The sequence below is a fragment of the Erinaceus europaeus genome, chromosome X (genome assembly GCF_950295315.1).
Source record: "Erinaceus europaeus chromosome X, mEriEur2.1, whole genome shotgun sequence".
Lineage (NCBI taxonomy): Eukaryota > Metazoa > Chordata > Mammalia > Eulipotyphla > Erinaceidae > Erinaceus > Erinaceus europaeus.
The window spans coordinates 47,779,715-47,797,803 of record NC_080185.1 but is presented as its reverse complement, the minus strand read 5'-3'; the positions used below and the strand labels follow the sequence as shown (position 1 = coordinate 47,797,803).

Genomic DNA, 18,089 nt, shown 5'->3' with positions numbered 1-18,089 from the left:
GAAGGGTTCCTCTGTTCCCACAGCCTCTCCAGCATTTGTTGCTGCTCTTCTTTTTGATGTATGCCATTCTTACAGAGGTGAGGTGGTATCTCAATGTTGTCTTTATTTGCGTTTCTCTGGCAATCAGGGACCTGGAGCAATTTTTCATGTGTTTGTTAGCCTTTTGTAACTCTTCTGTAGCAAATGTTCTGTTCATACCCTCTGCCTATTTTTAGATGGGGCCATTTGCTTTTTTGTTGCTAAGTTTGCTGAGCTCTTTGTATATTTTGATGATTAGTCTCTTGTCTGATGTATGGCATGTGAAGATCTTCTCCCATTTAGTGAGGGATCTCCTTGTTTGTGTCATAGTTTCTTTGGCTGTGCAGAAGCTTTTCAATTTTATGTAGTCCCACTGATTTGTTTCTGATTTAGTCTTCCTTGCAACTGGGTTTGTATAATCAAAGATGTCCTTCAGGTTTAGGTGGGGAAGTGTTCCACCAATGTTTTCCTCTAAGTGTTTGATAGTTTCTGGTCTAACATCCAGGTCCTTGATCCATTTGGAGTTAATTGTTGTTTCTGGTGAGATAAGGTGGTTCAGTTTCATTCTGTTGCATGTTTCAACCCAATTTTCCCTGCACAATTTATTGAAGAGAGTCTCCTTCCACCATTTAATACTTTGGGCCCTCTTATCAAAGATTAGATGCCCATAGGTGTGTGGTTTTTATTCTGGGCTCTCAATTCTGTTCCACTGGTCTCTGTGCCTATTATTGTTCCAGTACCAGGCTGTTTTGATGATGATGCCTTTATAATATAGTTTGAGATCTGGAAGTGTGATGCCTCCATTTCTGTTTATTTTCCTCAAGATTGTTTTGGCAATTCTGGGTGTTTTCTGGTTCCAGATAAATGATTATAGTTTATGTTCTATTCTCCCATCCAAGTACTAACCAGGCCCGACCCTGCTTAGCTTCCGAGATCAGACGAGATCGGGCGTGTTCAGGGTGGTATGGCCGTAGACATTTATGTTCTATTCTCTTAAAGAAGTTTGGTGGAACTTCGATGTGTATTTCGTTAAATTTGTATATGACTCTGGGGAGAATATTCATTTTGATGATATTTATTCTTCCAATCCATGAGCATGGGATGTCTTTCCATTCTTGGTATCAGTTTCTATTTCCTTGAATAGTGACTCATAGTTTTCAGTATACATGTCTTTCAGTTCTTTGGTCAGCATTATTCCTAGGTATTTTGATTTTGCTGCAACAGTGAATGGGAGTGATATCTGGATGTCTTCTTCTTCTTCAGATTTAGTGTTTTCATAAAGAAATGCCACATATTTTTTAAATTTATTTTTTATTTAAGAAAGGATAAATTAACAAAACCATAGGGTAGGAAGGGTACAATTCCACACAATTCCCACCACCCAATCTCCATATCCCATCCCATCCCCTGATAGCTTTCCCCTTCTCTATCCCTCTGGGAGCATGGACCCAGAGTCGTTGTGGGTTGCAGAAGGTGGAAGGTCTGGCTTCTGTAATTGCTTCCCCACTGAACATGGACATTGACTGGTTCTGTGAGAGAGAGCCACTGATTTTTGTACATTGATTTTGTAGCCTGACACCTTGCTATATTGCCTAATAACTTCCAGTAGTTTTCTGCTGGATTCTTTAGGTTTTTCTGTGTAAATGATCATATCATCTGCAAATAGTGAGAGCTCGACTTCTTCCCTTCCAATCTGTATTCCTTTGATTTCTTTCTCTTGCCTGATAACTATGGCAAGAACTTCCAATACTATGTTGAAGAATAATGCTGATAGTGGACATCCCTGCTAGTCCCTGATCTTAGGGGGAATGCTTTCAGCCTTTGTCCATTGAGTATGATGTTGGCTGTATGTTTACTATATATGGACTCCACTATCTTGAGGAATTTCTCATCTATTCCCATTTTTTGTAGTGTTTTCAGCATGAATGGGTGTTGGATTTTGTCAAAGACTTTCTCTGTATCTATTGAGATAATCCTGTGGTTTTTGGTTTTGCTTTGATTGATGTGGTGAATGACATTGATTGACTTACTTATGTTGCACCAGCCTTGCATTCCTGGGATAAATCCCACTTGGTAGTGATGAACAATCTTTTTTATATACTGCTGTATCCAGTTGGCCAAGATCTTGTTTAATATTTTGGCATCTATGTTCATCAGAGATATTGGTCTGTTGTTTTCCTTTTTTGTTGTGTCCTGATCTGCTTTTGGTATTAGGGTGATGTTGGCTTCATAGAAGGTGGAAGGGGGTGTTCCTGTTTCTTTGATCTTGTGGAAAAGCTTTAGAAGTATAGGTATTAACTGTTTCCTGAAAGTTTTGTAGAATTCGTTTGTAAAGCCATCTGTCCCAGGACTTTTGTTGTTGGGGAGATTCTTAATAACTGTTTCAATTTCTTTGTCTGTGATTGGTGCATTTAGGTTTGTAGTTTTTCTTGCTTCAGTTTTGGAAGGGCATATGTTTCTTGGAATTTTTCGATTTCTTCCAGATTCCAGCTTGGTGGTGTATAGTTCTTCAGAAGTTTCACATGATTTTCTGGATTTCTGTGGTGTCAGTTGTGATATCTCCTCTATCATTTATAATTCTATTAATTTGAGTCTTCACCCCCCTTTTTTAGTGAGTCTGCCTAGGGTTTCTTCCTTCTTTCTTTCTATCTTTCTTTCTTTTCTTCCTTTTTCTATTTTATTGAATAAATTGAGAGGGGAGGAGAGAGAGAGAGAGATCTGAAGACCTGCTTCACCACTTACAATGTATCCCCCTTTGCTCATGTTCACTTAACCTGGTGTGTCACCTCCCAGTCCCTCAAAGCGTATTTTTACTCCAGTGCCACGTAGGATTTTTTGGTTTATTTTTGTTTGTTTGTTTTAAGACATACACATTAATTTTTGTAAAATACAGCTGGAATTCTACAGGTTGATTCTACAGATAAACTTGAGGAATATGTCATTTTAGCAATGCTATAGTTTTCAATCCATTAATATGTGATATTTTTCCATTAGTTTATATCTTCAGTGTCTTCCAATACTGTATTGTAGACTTTACTTTTAAAATTTATTTATTTATTCATTTATTTCTTTTTAATGAGCAAAAGATAAGGAAAAAGACTGCTCATTTCTGGTTTAGGTGGTGATTGGATTTGTACCTGAGACCTCAGAGCCTCAGGTATGAAAGTCTTTTGTATAACCATTATGCTATTTTCCCAGCCCTGTTGTGGATTTTAGTATACAAATTTTTACTGATTTTTAAAAATTTACTTCCAAGTATTTGATTTTTTTAGGCTGCTAATGAAAATGGAAATACTTTACTAAATTCATTGTCACATTGTTATTGCAGATGTATAAAAATATAATTGAATTGTGTGTAATGATCTCATATCAGAAATATATTTTTCTTTCACTTACTAACATATAATTAATAATTTTTATTAAAGAGATATTATAGGAATGAAGTTGCCTCAGCATTGCTATTTCACATATCCCCTCACCCTCCAAATCTATGACTACTCAACTCACCACTGAAATACTATCTTCCTCATCCGGAGGCCATTCCAATTTAAGCCCTTTCAGTATTTCTCCTCTCTCTCTCTCTCTCTCTCTCTCTCTCTTTCTCTGTCATTTTCTCCTCTCCTTTTTCTTCCTTTTCTTCTTTCCCTTCCTCCCTCTCTCTCCTTTCTTTCTTTCTTTCTTTCTTTCTCTTTCTTTCTCTCTTTCTCTCTCTCTCTTTATTTCTTTCTCTCTCTCTCTCTCTTTATTTCTTTCTCTCTCTCTCTCTCTCTCTCTTTCTTGATAGAAGGACAGAGTAAAAGACACCACAGCACCAAAGCTTATTTGTGTAGTGGGGACTGGACTCAAACTTGAGTCATGCACATGGCAAAGTTACACATTATCCAAGTGATAGGTGTGTGTGTGTGTGTGTGTGTGTGTGTGTGTGTGTGTGTGTGTGTGTGTTTGTGTCTGTGTGTGTGTGTGTGTGTACACCACTCTCAACACTTAAGTCTTAAGTCTTTCTCCACCATCATGCCCTGGGTCCAAAAAACTCTACCAACTTCCACTTATCTCCCCTCTTTAGAGTCCTTGGACTTCTTGAAATAGACCATAATTATTCTTAAATTTCATCCTGTGCATTCCCTTGGTTGTTGTTGTTTCTTCAGTTTTACTTATGATTTATATAGTCCAGAATTTGTCTTTCTCCTTCTAGCTTATCTCACTTAACATGATTCCTTCATGTACTATTAAAAATATGAAAAAAGAAGATTTCATTTTTTACAGATATTATTCAATTGTGTGTATATACCACACCTTTCTTATATTTTATTTATTTATTTATTTGGTCATCAGTGGGGTTCAACTGATCCAAGTCAATATCTTTTCCTTTACTGGAGGGATTTTTATAGCCACATAAAGACTTTTCTCAGGACCAAGTGGTAGAACATCTGGTTAAGTTCACACATTAAAGTGTGCAAAAATCCAGGTTCAAAATTCTGGTCCCCAGTTGCAGAAGAAAGCTTCACAAGTGGTGAAGCAGGGCTGCAGGTATCTCTGTCTCTTCCCCTCCCTATCTCCCCCCATATCCCTCTCCTTCTCACCCACCCACTCCCCACCTTTTTGTTTTACCAGAACACTGCTTAGCTCTAATTTATGGTGTATGTGTGTGTGGGAGTGGGGGTGAACCTGGGACTTTGGAGCCTCAGGCATGAGAGTCTCTTTGCATAACCATTGTGATGTCTATCCCTGCTCTCCCCTCCTCTCTCAGTTTCTCTCTGTCTTTATCCTTCTACTCTGTGTAGTCTCTTATGGTGTTGATTCCTTTTGCCATGCAGAAGTTTTTCAGTTTGATGGAATTCCTTTAGTTTATTTTTGTTTTCCTTGCAACTGTATTTTAATCAGCAAACCTATTTCTAAAACTTACATCAAAAAGAGTTTTTCCAAAGATTTCCTCTAAGTATTTGATGGTATCTAGACTAATATCTAAGCCTCTGATATATTTGGAGTTCACTTTTTTATGTGGTGAAATGTACTGGTCCAGTTTCATTCTTCTATAAATTTCAATCCACTTTTTCCAGCATTATTTGTTAAGTAGACTCTCCTTTCTTCATTTGATATTCTTGTCTGCCTTGTCAAAAATTAGGTGACCATAAATGTGGTGGCTAACTTCTGGACTCTCAATTCTATTCCTTCATTGCCCTGTCTATTTTGGTTCCAGTAACAGGAAGTTGTTTGTGTGTTTTTGTTGGTTTGTTTACTTGATGGGGAGTTAATGATTTACAAGCATAACCTCTCATCTCTCCTGGATTGGTACCTAAGAGACACAGCAGAATGCCAATGTCCCTTCATCTTGTTCCTTTCCCTTCTTCCCCAGAGTTCTTTGCTTTGGTGTAAAGTTTCACCTTGTGTTTCTCCTTACTGCTCTTTATTCTTAAGTTCCACCTTTAAGTAAGTCAGGTGTCTCTCTTTCTTTCTCCTTCTCTATCTCCCCTCTCTTCTCAATTTCTTCCTGTCCTATCAAATAAAAGACAAAATAAATAAAAACTATGACAATTTAAAAAAAAGAAAAGAAATGGGGAACACTAGTTTCCCCACTGTCATCAATAGAGTGGTCAGATAACAGAAGATCAAAAAGGATATAACAGAATTAAATGAAAAGTGGTGCAATAGGGGCTTAATAATTACTCAGACATTGATACCCCATAAAAGTCAAATATACATTCTCTTAAGTGAACAAGGAACATTTATGAGATTAGGCCATGTATTGGCACACAAAAAATGTCATTAAGATTAAAATTATATCAAATGGTTGGGCAAAGACATGGGTTCAAATCCCCACTCCCCACTTAAGGAAAGAAGTTTCACAAGCAGTGAAGTAGTGTATTAGATGACTTTCTTTCTTTCTTTCTTTCTTTCTTTCTTTCTTTCTTTCTTTCTTTCTCCCCTCTATCTTCCCTTTCTCTCTCAATTTCTTTCTCTCTATATACATAGAGGGAAGAAAAACTAAAAATATGTAAAAATAAAAAAATAGTGGCCACCAGAATTGATGGATTAGTTATGTAATCACTGAGCCTCAGTGATAACAGTGGTGGCAATTAAAAACATCAGAATTTGCACTGCTGGTGGGAATTAAAAATGGTCTAAACCCTATGGAGAGCAGCCTGGAGTACCTTCACAAGGCTAGACATGGACTTTCCATATGACCTAGTAATTACTCTTCTAGGGATATACTCCAAGGACTCCATAACACCCAACCAAAAAGATATATGTACACCTATGTTCATAGCAGCACAAATAGGAAGACCTAAAAGACACCATAAAGTTCCTAATGAAATAGTTTCTATTAGACCTAGATACCCTCTTCACCTACTTCCTATTAAACTTCCCTCACTCACTCCAAAACTAACCTTATCAAAGTAAGGACTATAGATGCTGAATATGGGCAAGAGACTCATACTTTAATGACTATTTAGTCATTATCAGCCACCCCATCAGCTGGGGCCCTAGTTGAGGAGTCCTGAGATTCCCACACAGACATGAAGGGCCTAGACCTTGAATAGATCCCTTTCTCCATTGTCACTGGTCATCTCCATCAGGAACAATATAATGAACCTCTTTGTGCACCCCCATAGGACCTTGCCCTCAATGTGGATCAACAATGGTAGAGAATGTTCCATCCTCTGAAGGGAGGATGGACACCATACTCTATCTTCCACCTGAGGAAGATGGGCCCTAAAATTGGGGGCAGTTCGGAACGTTCTTACTCATGACCAAAGAATCTGAGCTCAGACCAACAGGGATGAAGAGGTTACATAGGCTTCTAAACTGAATATGGGCCCCAGATCAGATCAAATCTGTGGGGTCTACAGTCAACAATATTTAAACACTTTTCCCATATTTGGGAGCTACTCTCTTCCCTGATCCAACTTTCTAGCCCCTTTTACAGCCATGACATCATCTCCCCAGACAACAACTTGGGTCCACCTGTATATCAGAGGTGGTCAGGCTCAGGAAAAAAACTAGTATAGTCATGGGCCCTTTTGGTATATACCTAAAATAGACCTACTAGCTATCTTCAAAATGGAGACCCCAAATCTTGATCTGTACTAGTCCAGCCTTTAGGTTTATGATTAATCAACAATTTCTCTTTTTCAGCCACCAGGTTCCAGATGCTACCATGATGCCAACCGGATTTCCCTGGGCAGACAACCCTACCAATGTGTCCTGGAGTCCTGCTCTCCCAGAGCCCTGCTCTAAGAGGGAAAGAGAGAGAGAGGCTGGTGTCGGGTCTCTGGCGGGGTGATCTCCAGGGGAAAGGTAATGGACCGGTTCTTTCTAGAGTAATGACACCGGGGAGCCCTTCAGCATGCTCAGAGCTCGTTTACTAGCAGGTGGACATGAGTTAAATAGAAAACCAAACAAAGGGAATTATTGAAATATGTCAGAAATTACAGGTTTCTTAAAGGTTGGTTTGTCCCTATGGTAGAGGGCTGGTATGACAAGAATTGATGCAGATACATAAAGGTCAAGATAATTAGTCTCCTGATGCAGGCATTTAATTACCCAAAGGCATTTGAGGGGAGGAGAGGGGTTGAACCAGTTAAAGCAAAATAGAGAGAAGATAAGCAAGGTTTGATGCAAATTGAGGACATCAAAGGGCACTGCTAAGAGTGTGTGATAAGGTGTGTTCTTCTGTGATCAGAAGGTGACTTTGAGTAAGTGAATCTTAAAGTAGGCGGCCATGTGGCCTGCAGTTAATGGGGAGAAGTATTGGGGTTTCTGTGGGCCTAAGAGTCAAGAAGGAAAGAACTAAGTCTGAGCTTCCCCACTTTTGCGCACCTCGGTTGAGAGACTCACCAAGAGGGTATCTTCTCATACCTCCATCCAAGGATGGGGGTAGTTCTCCCTAAGCTCTATCAAGCTTACACATAGTCCCAACAGGCTGGGAGTATGGATTGACCTGCCAACAACCATTTTCAGTGGAGAAGCAATTACAGAAGCCAGATCTTCCACCTTCTGCACCCCATAATGACTCTGGGTCCATACTCCCAAGGGGTTAAAGAATAAGAAAGCTATCAGGGGAACAGATAGCATACAGAATTATGGTGATGGGAATTGTGTGGAGTTACATCCCTCTTATCCTATGGTTTTGCCAGTATTTCCTTATTATAAAGAAAATTTTTTTAAAAAAATCAGAATCTGATATGACTAACAACTTCTATTATCTTTCCTTATTATTTTCAGAGTAACATCTCTGCAGTCATTATAAATCTATCTTATGGATTATTATCAGAATAACATTTCTATAAAAGTAACCATATACTCATAAAGGGAAAACTATTTGTATGGTTTTCCTTTTCCTTCATCCTTGTTTATGACGATAATTACCTGTACACTGATGAACCACCAATCCTGAATTAAAATCTCTCTGGGCTGCTCCAGTCCCATATCAGATTCTCCAGTGGATAAGATCAATGGGAAGTTCATCACAACTCTCATACATATGTCCCAAACTAAGCATCATTGTTTTCCAATAGTATTAACTCCTATAGATGTAGACCCATGTTGTTTGCCCACTGTACTATTTTATATTCTCAAAATGTGTGCATGCTTTTTGTAAATACAGTCAACTTTAGAAGCAGATTCCAACTCTGTATCTACTCTAATGCTGCCCTTGTCTTATCAACAACCTGCAGGTTTAATATATGTAGTTGTTGGTTTTGCTTCATGTTTTAAAGGAGTTATCTCACTTTATTTTCAAAACAGCCCTGTGAGATGAATACTGTTATTATCATCCCTGTACGTATGAGAACAATAAGTTAACATTAAATATTTTGCATAAGTTACACAGCTGATCAAACCTGTTTCTACTATATAGCCAGGCTTCTGAACCAGAGCATTAAGTTTCAATATTGCATTGTCTCTCCCATAATTAAGATTTCACTTGTCTTCCCAACAAGACCAAAAAAGTTGAGAGGAGGGGTGATGTCTATTTTATTAACCACTTTCTTCCCTATAACAAAAATGATTCCCACCACAGAGTAAACATGCAATAAATGTGTGTTGAATGTATAACTACGAAATTAAATCAATTAATGAATTTCTTGATGTGTTCACTGTACAATACTGCTCTACCTTGCATTCAAATTGTTGATATTGAAACTTTAACTTAAAAGGGGTTAATTAATGCTTCGGTGCTTAAGGATTCACAGTGGGGAGCCAGGAACAGGTTTAAACAATACAAGGTTTATTAGGGTGAAACAAGTAAAAGGCATTATCATCAAGGGTTAAGAGTATGCTAGGTCCATAAAGTCTGAATATAGTTATCAAAAGTTTAGTCCCATAAGATAAACAATCATCAGATCTGGTAAAGGTTGCTCATGGTTGTAGAGGGGTCTAAGAGTTTACAAGCTAGCAGAGTCACACATGTTCAGTTCCCAGGAGAAGCAGCCATGGTGGATACCTAGAGCACCTCCATTGAAATGCATCTGACCAGGAGAAGAAGCAGCAGCAAAAGAGAGTGACCTGCTCCAAGTCCTGTGCTTTTATACATTCCCATCTCTGTGTGTCTCATCTCAAGGTGACGTCATTCGTATGCTAATAGTCCCAAACTCCTGTTGGGGTCACAACAGGTTGAAATCTCTGGGGAGACAATTACCTAAAACACTTAAATTCCTGAGATTCTGAAGGCCCCGATTTGATCCCCTGTACCACCATAAGCCAGAGTTGATAAGAACTCTAGTTAAATACTATTACTACAACAAATACTGCTACTACTGTTGCTGCTGCTCCTGCTGCTGCTACTACTACTACTACTACTAATAATAATAATAGTAATAATAATGATGATGATGATAATTTAAAATAAATGGCTTAAGCCCATACTTTTTTTATTGGCACTAGGGTTATCACTAGGGCTTGGTGCCTATAGAACAAATCCACTATTCCAAACTATTACTATTCCCCCCGCCTTTTTTTAATTTGAAAGAACACAGAGAAATTGAACTAGGTGAGAGGGAGAGAGACTTGCAACATGGCTACACCACTCATGAAGTTTCCCCACTGCAGATGGGGACTAGTGACTTGAACCCAGATCTTTACACAGGTACGCCACAGCCTAGCCCTCAAATATGTACCTTAAACTAGAAACTTAGTTACATTTTGTTTACCTTCTTGAGTTATTTAATTCCTTATGTTATCAAATTACAAGAAAGTATAATTGTGTTCTGTAATGCTATGATGATGGTGGAACAGTATTATCTATAGAATAAAATCAATACTATATATAGTTAGAGATTTTTAAAATAAAAATAATACAAATGAACACAAACATTAAGTCAAATACTTATATACAAGTATTAGAATCATTATACAACTTTTGATATTGTTGATTGAAAATCATACATTGCTGACACCCAGTGGTAACCAAATATAAAGCAAGTTTGTTTGAATGGCTTTCATTTCCAACTACATTGAATGGTTTCACTATATTTTCTAATTTATTATTACACACATAACACTTATTTTTAATTTTTTGAATGTACATAATTTGCAGAGAATACTATTTAATAACATATCATCAAGAAACAACTTTAATTCTTTTAATGCTGTAGTAATTGTAACCAAAGTCACTACAACTGTATTTTTTGTCATCACAGGGTTCTAGGCTCATCTACAGAGAGACACTGAGATAAAGGAAAGACACCACAACAACACCAAAGCTTCCCCCAATGCATTAGGTTCTAGTTTGAACCTGAGTAATGACAATATTTTAGAAATATCCAAAGACATAGGTTAGGTCTCTTCATTAGCACATGAATCATTTCTAGCCTTACAATACTAAAGTATTAAAAAAACTATGAACGTTGGGGTGATGTCTCAGTGTGAGATCACATGACTCGCATTATGGGGATGAAGGCTCAATATCTGGCACCATGTGTAGCAGAGCCAGGTAGTGCTCCTATGTATCTCATCTCTCTCAAAAACATAAATAATTTTTTAAATATTTATTTATTCCCTTTTGTTGCCCTTGTTTTTTATTGTTGTAGTTGTTATTGTTGTTGTTATTGATGTCATCGTTGTTGGATAGGACAGAGAGAAATAGAGAGAGGAGGGGAAAACAGAGAGGGGAGAGAAAAATAAACACCTGTAGACCTGCTTCACCACTTGTGAAGCAACTCCCCTGCAGGTGGGGAACTGGGGGCTTGAACCGGGATCTTTATGCCTGTCCTTGTACTTTGTGCCATGTGCGCTTAACCCGCTGCATTATTGCCCAACTCCCAAACATAATTTTTGAAAAATGAACTATGAGTGAAGCAAATAAACAGTTAGCAAGAGTGGAAATTGATTTGAGTAATAATCTGTAAGTAATTTGGCCTCTTGAATTGAAGTTTGAATGATGGTAAAATGAGCCTTTTCCTTTCTTGCAAATGCTGATGTAGTAGCTTTTGTCTTTCTGGGCCACTGGGTAGTGTGCCTTTGTTTCCACTCCAAATGGTAACATAAAGAGATTGTTGTCTTACTGGTCTTCTGAAGGCTCAATGTCCTTGTAGTGGAGAGACACTTCCAAATAGAGACTAGTAACAACCCAGATACTTTAACGTTTAGTGTAATTATTCTCATTGTGCAACAGCCCATGGTTAATATTTTATTCTTTTGCAAAAGGAATATGCTAAAGTAAGAAATAATCTATGGGATGTGTAATCCCAATATGTTTTGAGTCTCACTTTCTTTGTGTTGAATGGTCTTGTCTCTCATTTCAGTAGGCCGTTAGTTCCTTCATTTTTCTATCAATCTCCTATATAAATATCCATGTGTTATAGACCTGGTCTGTCTAGGTCCTAGGTTTGAGTCCCATATCTTGAGTTAGAGACCCAGAACTTCCTAGCTTAGTAAAATCCTGGGTGTTGGTTTAGAAGTCCAAGAACACAACAACCACAGAGGTATTCTCAACTTGAATATTTATGGTTTATCTGTTCTTATACATCTTCTTGTCTGTTTTAAACAAGCACTGAATTTTTCTTTTTGTCTGATTCACCTTGACAATTGTGGTCTAGATTATAACCTGACTTCAAAATTGTACATAGGTGAATTGGTTTATTTTATATCATTTGGTATGGCTAGCTTAATTATTTGACAATGTTTGGTCATTTGGCAGTTAAATTTCCATGTAGCAAGTTTCTATTCTGGTCTAATGTAAACCAATTTTATTTGTTAAACTATCTTTTTTTAAAATATTTTATTTATTTATTTATTTATTAATGAGAAAGATAGGAGGAAAGAGAGAAAGAACCAGACATCACTCTGGTACATGCACTGCCAGGGCTCGAACTTAAGACCTCATGTTTTAGAGTCTAATGCTTTATCCACTGAGCCATCTCCCGGACCACTGTTAAACTGTTGGATCCGGTGGTCCACAGAAATCAGAGACCAGAGTGATGTAAAATCAACAGAGTCTTTATTAGCTGGCACCAGGGATGAACACACTGAGCCACCAACGCAGTAGTGGTCAGAAATGCTCGACCCTGATTACAGTTTCTATTTGAGATTATATAGGGCTCAGGACAAGGGGCCTAAGTGACAAGCATCATGTCAGCTTTATTAGTTAAAAATTTTTCCCAAACAACAGCAGGAGGAAGGGGGGTGGGGGGTGAATAGGGGTTGTGACCTTTTGGTTATCTCCCCTTCTGCCTGGCCAGCAGGATGGAGCAGGTTGGGTTACGGGGTTGTGACTTTGTAGTTGTCTCCCCTCAGCAGGAAATGTTTCCTCAACTGATTCTTGTCAAACAAGTGGCTTACTGGCCTTCCAGGGGCCCATTTTCTCAAATTTTTACTTTTTAACCCTTTTATTTCTGGAACAATATTTTACCTTCTAACATTTCCTCCCCTTTTTATATATTTCATAGCTAATCTTAGCTATATTTCAGCTTCGTCTTGTCTTACTCCCTGATATTGGTGTAGCTGATGCTTTCTGACGACCAGGAACGGTCTCTATTCTGCCTTTGACAAATGTCACAAGCTTATTTAACAGGCAAGGCCCAAAGGTGACCACCAGGAGGAGCAACACAATAGGTCCTATCAGGGAGCTGAGTAAGGTGGTTAACCGTGGGGAAAAGTTAAACCAAGACTCAAACCAACCCTGTCTTTGGAGCCTCTCTCTTTTACTCTTTTCAAGCCCTTCTTTCAGTTTCTACATGGAATCTCTTACCACCCCTGTGTGGTCAGCAGAGAAGCAGCATTCTTCTCCTAGTGCTGTACAAAGGCCTCCCTGTCGAAGGTAAAGATCTAATGCTCATCTGTTCTGTAAGACTACCTCTGACAGGGAGGTGAAAGATTGTCCAAGGCTAGAGATACTGTTCAATCTGTTCGAGGTCAGCATCTACCACCTCTCTCAGGGACATGAGACGTCTTTCCTGGGTCCCCAAGGCCACTCCTCCTAGGACTGCTCCTGCAGCCCCCAGGAGGGTGGCTACCATGACAATTACTACCCCAATGGCCCGTTTTGGTCGGAGCTGTACTGCAGGTTGGGAATCTTCTTCTAGGAAGAGATTTCCAGAGTGATACATAATCTTAGGTAAGATCATCACCTGCAGGCAGTAATCTCCCGAGGGGTCAAGCATCTGTTTTGGGATACACCTTCTCAGTCCTAGCTGTTTGCATGTCCACCACATTCCTTCCAGGGCTTTGTAATAACCCTGGTCACTCCACTTTACTATAAAGGTGGAGCTGCTATTACAGGGGTAGTCTACCTGCACCGTCAGTGTGCCACTGACAATATACGTCCTGTTTCCCTTGATCTCGAGGGGAGAGATTTTTGCTCCCAGTCTCTGGTCATCTGGACATCCCTGTAGTGGGGAAGAGTCTCCAAAGGGAACAGATGGCAAGCTAGGGCCAGGGTTTGTTATTGCTACTACCTCATGAAAGGAGGGCAGAATATCAAAGCATAACCAACCGGGCTGTGTTAGTTCAGGGCGAGTCCTATTTAGGACTCGAAAAGTTCCTTTAATCAGTGGCCACAGCTGAGAGGTCGGCGGGGAAGTTAGACGCTGCTGTTCCTTGTGGGGGGGGGGGGAGCAGGTGGCTCAGTCCTCTTAGGGCCAGTGTCCGGGGGATTAGTTGGCCCCTCAGGCAGCTGGGTCCCAGGTACAGACCCGACATATTCTTCGAAAGCCTTGAAGAATCCCCCGTCTGCTAATCTCTTAAAGTCAAATGCCCCCTGCTGGGGGCGGGGCCGGGATGTGCTGGGGTAGCTTCAAGGCCGGCATCTCCTTGAGGCTGAACCTGGGGTGCTGTGTGGGGGCCAAAGGGAGACCCCACCACTGTACCTCTTCCGTCGTGGGACGCTGCTGGTCAGGGTCACAAAGTACCTCATTCCGGTTGACAATACAATCCAGAAGAAGGACCCCTGGAGCACACAGTTTTTCAGCCTCATGTTTTCTTCTTTAGGCGGACACGTAATGGTTTCTCAGGATCCCGCTCCACCGTCCAGCCAGGAACGTGCTCCAGACTGGCCTTTTTAGTGTGGCTGTAGTGAACCCAGGGAGTTAGTCCATCAACCTTTAAAGCAGTGGGGGTAACAAAAAAACTTGATATGGGCCTTTCCATTTGGGCTCCAGTGTTCTCACTTGGTGCCTCTTTACCCAGACCCAATCTCCTGGATTGAATTTATGTCCCAAACCAACGGGGCCCCAGGTTTCTTTTTCTTTATCATATATTTGCTTGACCATTTTCCAAATGCTTGCATTGCCAGGGCTTTTAGGGCGCTGGCCAAATCTTCTCCCTCAGTGTTTGTAACTTTAGGATGTAGTGGCATTACGGGAGGAGGCCTCCCATACAGTATTTCATAAGGAGTGTACCCGCTAGTATAGGGAGTATTTCTGACCTTAAACAGAGTGAAGGGAAGGAGGGTCACCCAGTCTCTGCCAGTCTCTATTGCCAATTTGGATAGGGTCTCCTTAATCGTTCTGTTCATTCTTTCTACCTGTCCTGAACTTTGGGGACTATATGCAAATGTAATTTCCAATCGATCCCCAACTGTTTTGCTAAATCTCTGGTTATCTGGGCCGTGAACACTGGCCCATTATCCGACCTTATCTTCCATGGTGTTCCGTATCAGGGCACTATTTCTTCTAAAATAACTTTAACTACGGTCTTAGCAGTCTCATTTTTAGTGGGGAAAGCCTCTACCCATCCTGAAAAGGTATCTATCAAAACAAGCAGATATCTATAGCCATACCTGCCGGGCCTTACCTCAGTGAAGTCTAATTCCCACATTATCCCCAGTCTATCACCTCTGACTCTGGTCCCTTTTATCTTCTGAGCGCTGCTTTGCTGCATTGTCTGGCAGGCCCTGCAGGTCCAGACTATCTCTTCAGCTTCCTTATGGCTATCTCTGAACTTAAGATCTGCATTCTGCAAAAGCTGGGTCATCTTTTTTTACTCCCAAGTGGGTGCTGCTGTGGAACTTTTGTAGAAGGTGCTGACCCAACATTTTTGGAAGCAGTATGCTCCGCAGCTCTTTGCTGTAGGTCCAAGAGTTAATTTCTTCAGTTTCTCCCTGAACTTGAATCCACTGTTGGTCTTCTTCATCATATTCTGGTTGGGGTGGTAGCTCCCTGGCCCCTGACCCTTGGAGGACTAGTACGCTCTTTCCTTTAGCCGCTTCTCTGGCCACTCAGTCGGCCACCTGATTTCCCTTAGCCACGGGGTCCTCCCCCTTCTGATGTCCCAGACAATGGATCATAGCCAATTTGGAGGGAAACATCACTGCTTCTAGGAGATCTAGTATCTCTTTTTTATTTTTGATTTCTCTCCCTTCTGCTGTGAATAGGCCTCTTTCCAAGTAAATAGCCCCATGAACGTGGGCAGTAGCAAATGCATACCTGCTGTCTGTGTACACAGTGAGCTTTTTTCCCCTCTGCCTTCTTAAGGGCCTCAGTTAGTGCAATCAACTCAGCTTTCTGGGCTGAGGTCCTGGGTGGCAGGGCCTGACTCCAAATTACCTGTCCCTTCCTGTTCACCATGGTCGCCCCAACATACCGAATTCCTTTCTCTAAATAACTGCTCCGGTCGTTGTACCAGACAAAGTCACTATCAGGCAGCTTCTGGTCCTTCAGGTCCACTCGGATCACCTGTGCTGTTGCTAACAACTCCATGCAGTCATGCTGCTTTTCTAAATCTGCTTCCAGGAGGAGGGTAGCTGGGTTTAAAGCAGATGGGGCTACGAATTTCATTCTTGGGGAGTATAGGAGGAGACCTTGAAAGTGGGTTAGTCTTGCATTACTCATCCATTTTCCTGGGGGTTGTTTCAATACCCCTTCAATAGCATGTGGAGTGGTAATCTTTAGAGACTGCCCCAAAGTCAGCTTATCTGCATCTTTTACCAATGTAGCTGTGGCTGCTATTATTTGTAGGCAAGGTGGCCATCCTGCTGCCACTGGGTCTAGTTTTTTTGATAGACAAGCAACTGGCCGCTTCCAGGGTCCCAATACCTGGGTCAATATTCCTTTAGCTATCCCCTTTTTCTCATCTATGAACAGCTGAAAAGGCTCTGTGGGGTCTGGGAGGGTCAAGGCAGGTGCCAACAGGAGGGCTTCTTTGAGCTGACGGAAAGCCAAGTCCATAGTGTCAGTCCACCCCCATTCTCTGTTTTCAGCTGCGCCTTCATATAGGGGTCAAGCAATTTCTGCAAACCCAGGGATACATAAGTGGCAGTGCGCCACCGATCCTAGGAATTCTCGCACCCCCTCTTATTGGTGGGGGTCAGTATGCCCAGAATCATCTGCTTCATTGCTTGGGTGAGCCACCTCTGCCCGTCTCTCAGTTTGTACCCCAAATAGACAACCTCTTCTTTGCAGATCTGTGCTTTCTTGGCGCTGGCCCTATATCCCAGTTGTCCAAGTATCTGCAATAAGTCCTTAGTCCCTTCCATGCACAGTTCCCTATCTGGGGCAGCTAGGAGAACGTCATGATTTATTGTAGAAGCATCAGCTGTGGGTGGGCATTTCTGTACTCACTCAGGTCTCAGTGTAGTGCCTCATTGAACAAAGTAGGCGAGTTCTTGAATCCCTGAGGAAGCCTGGTCCAGGTCAACTGTCCTGTGATGCCATGGGACTCATCGATCCACTCAAAGGCAAAAACTTCCTGGCTTTTAGGTGCCAGTGGCAGGCTGAAAAATGCATCTTTCAAGTCCTGTATAGTGTACCAAACATGGGTTGGGGCCAGAGCCGACAATAAAGTATAAGGGTTAGGTACTGTGGGGTGTATGTCCCTAGTTCTGGCATTTACCTCCCTTAGGTCCTGTACAGGCCGATAATCTTCAGTTACAGATTTCTTTACAGGCAAAAGGGGGTGTTCCACAGTGACCTGCATTACCTCAAGATTCCCTGATCTAAAAGGTTTTGTATGTGAGGGGTGATTCCCTTCTTTGCTTCCAGTGTCATTGGGTATTGTTTAATGTGGACTGGTTCAGCTCCAGGTCTAAGTTCTATGAACAGGGGGGCCTGTTTCACTGCCAATCCAGCACCCCCTGTTTCTGCCCATGCCTGGGGATAAGCTTGCAGCCACCATCCTGATAAGGTTTCCCCAGCCTTTGCTGTATCATAGAGGCGGTATTCATCTACCAATGACATGGTCAAGACTTGTAGGGGCTGATTTTGGCAGTTACTCTAATCTTTTCCCTTTCAAAATGTATCCTAGCCCCTACTTTGTTCAGGAGGTCTCGTCCTAGTAGTGGTGCTGGACATTCCAGAAGGACCATAAAACAATGTGTGACCTGGCCTGTGCTTAGGTTAACCCTTCTTTTAGTGGTCCAGTTATAGATCTTCTTTCCTGTGGCGCCCTGCACCCAGCTCTGTTTATTGTCTAATCAGCCTAGCGGCTGGGTGAGGAGCGAGTGTTGGGCCACCTGGAGATCGAAAATCCCCTCCCGGGGCCACTCTACTCCGAAGGAGGGCCATTATGAAATGCAAAAGGTTCTTAGTTTAGATTTCCTGACATCTACCCCTAGGTTATGAGCCCTCTCCTTAACCTCAGACATGTGACTGAGGGCTAGGTCTAATAGTGTGGATGTTGCCTGGCCCATACCTGCAAAA

General features: G+C 41.1%; 1 pseudogene; it reads right to left on the bottom strand.

The window, feature by feature from the left end:
* Positions 1-16,968: 16,968 nt before the first annotated feature.
* Positions 16,969-18,089, bottom strand: part of LOC103122658 (uncharacterized) — a 55,405-nt pseudogene continuing 54,284 nt past the window's right edge.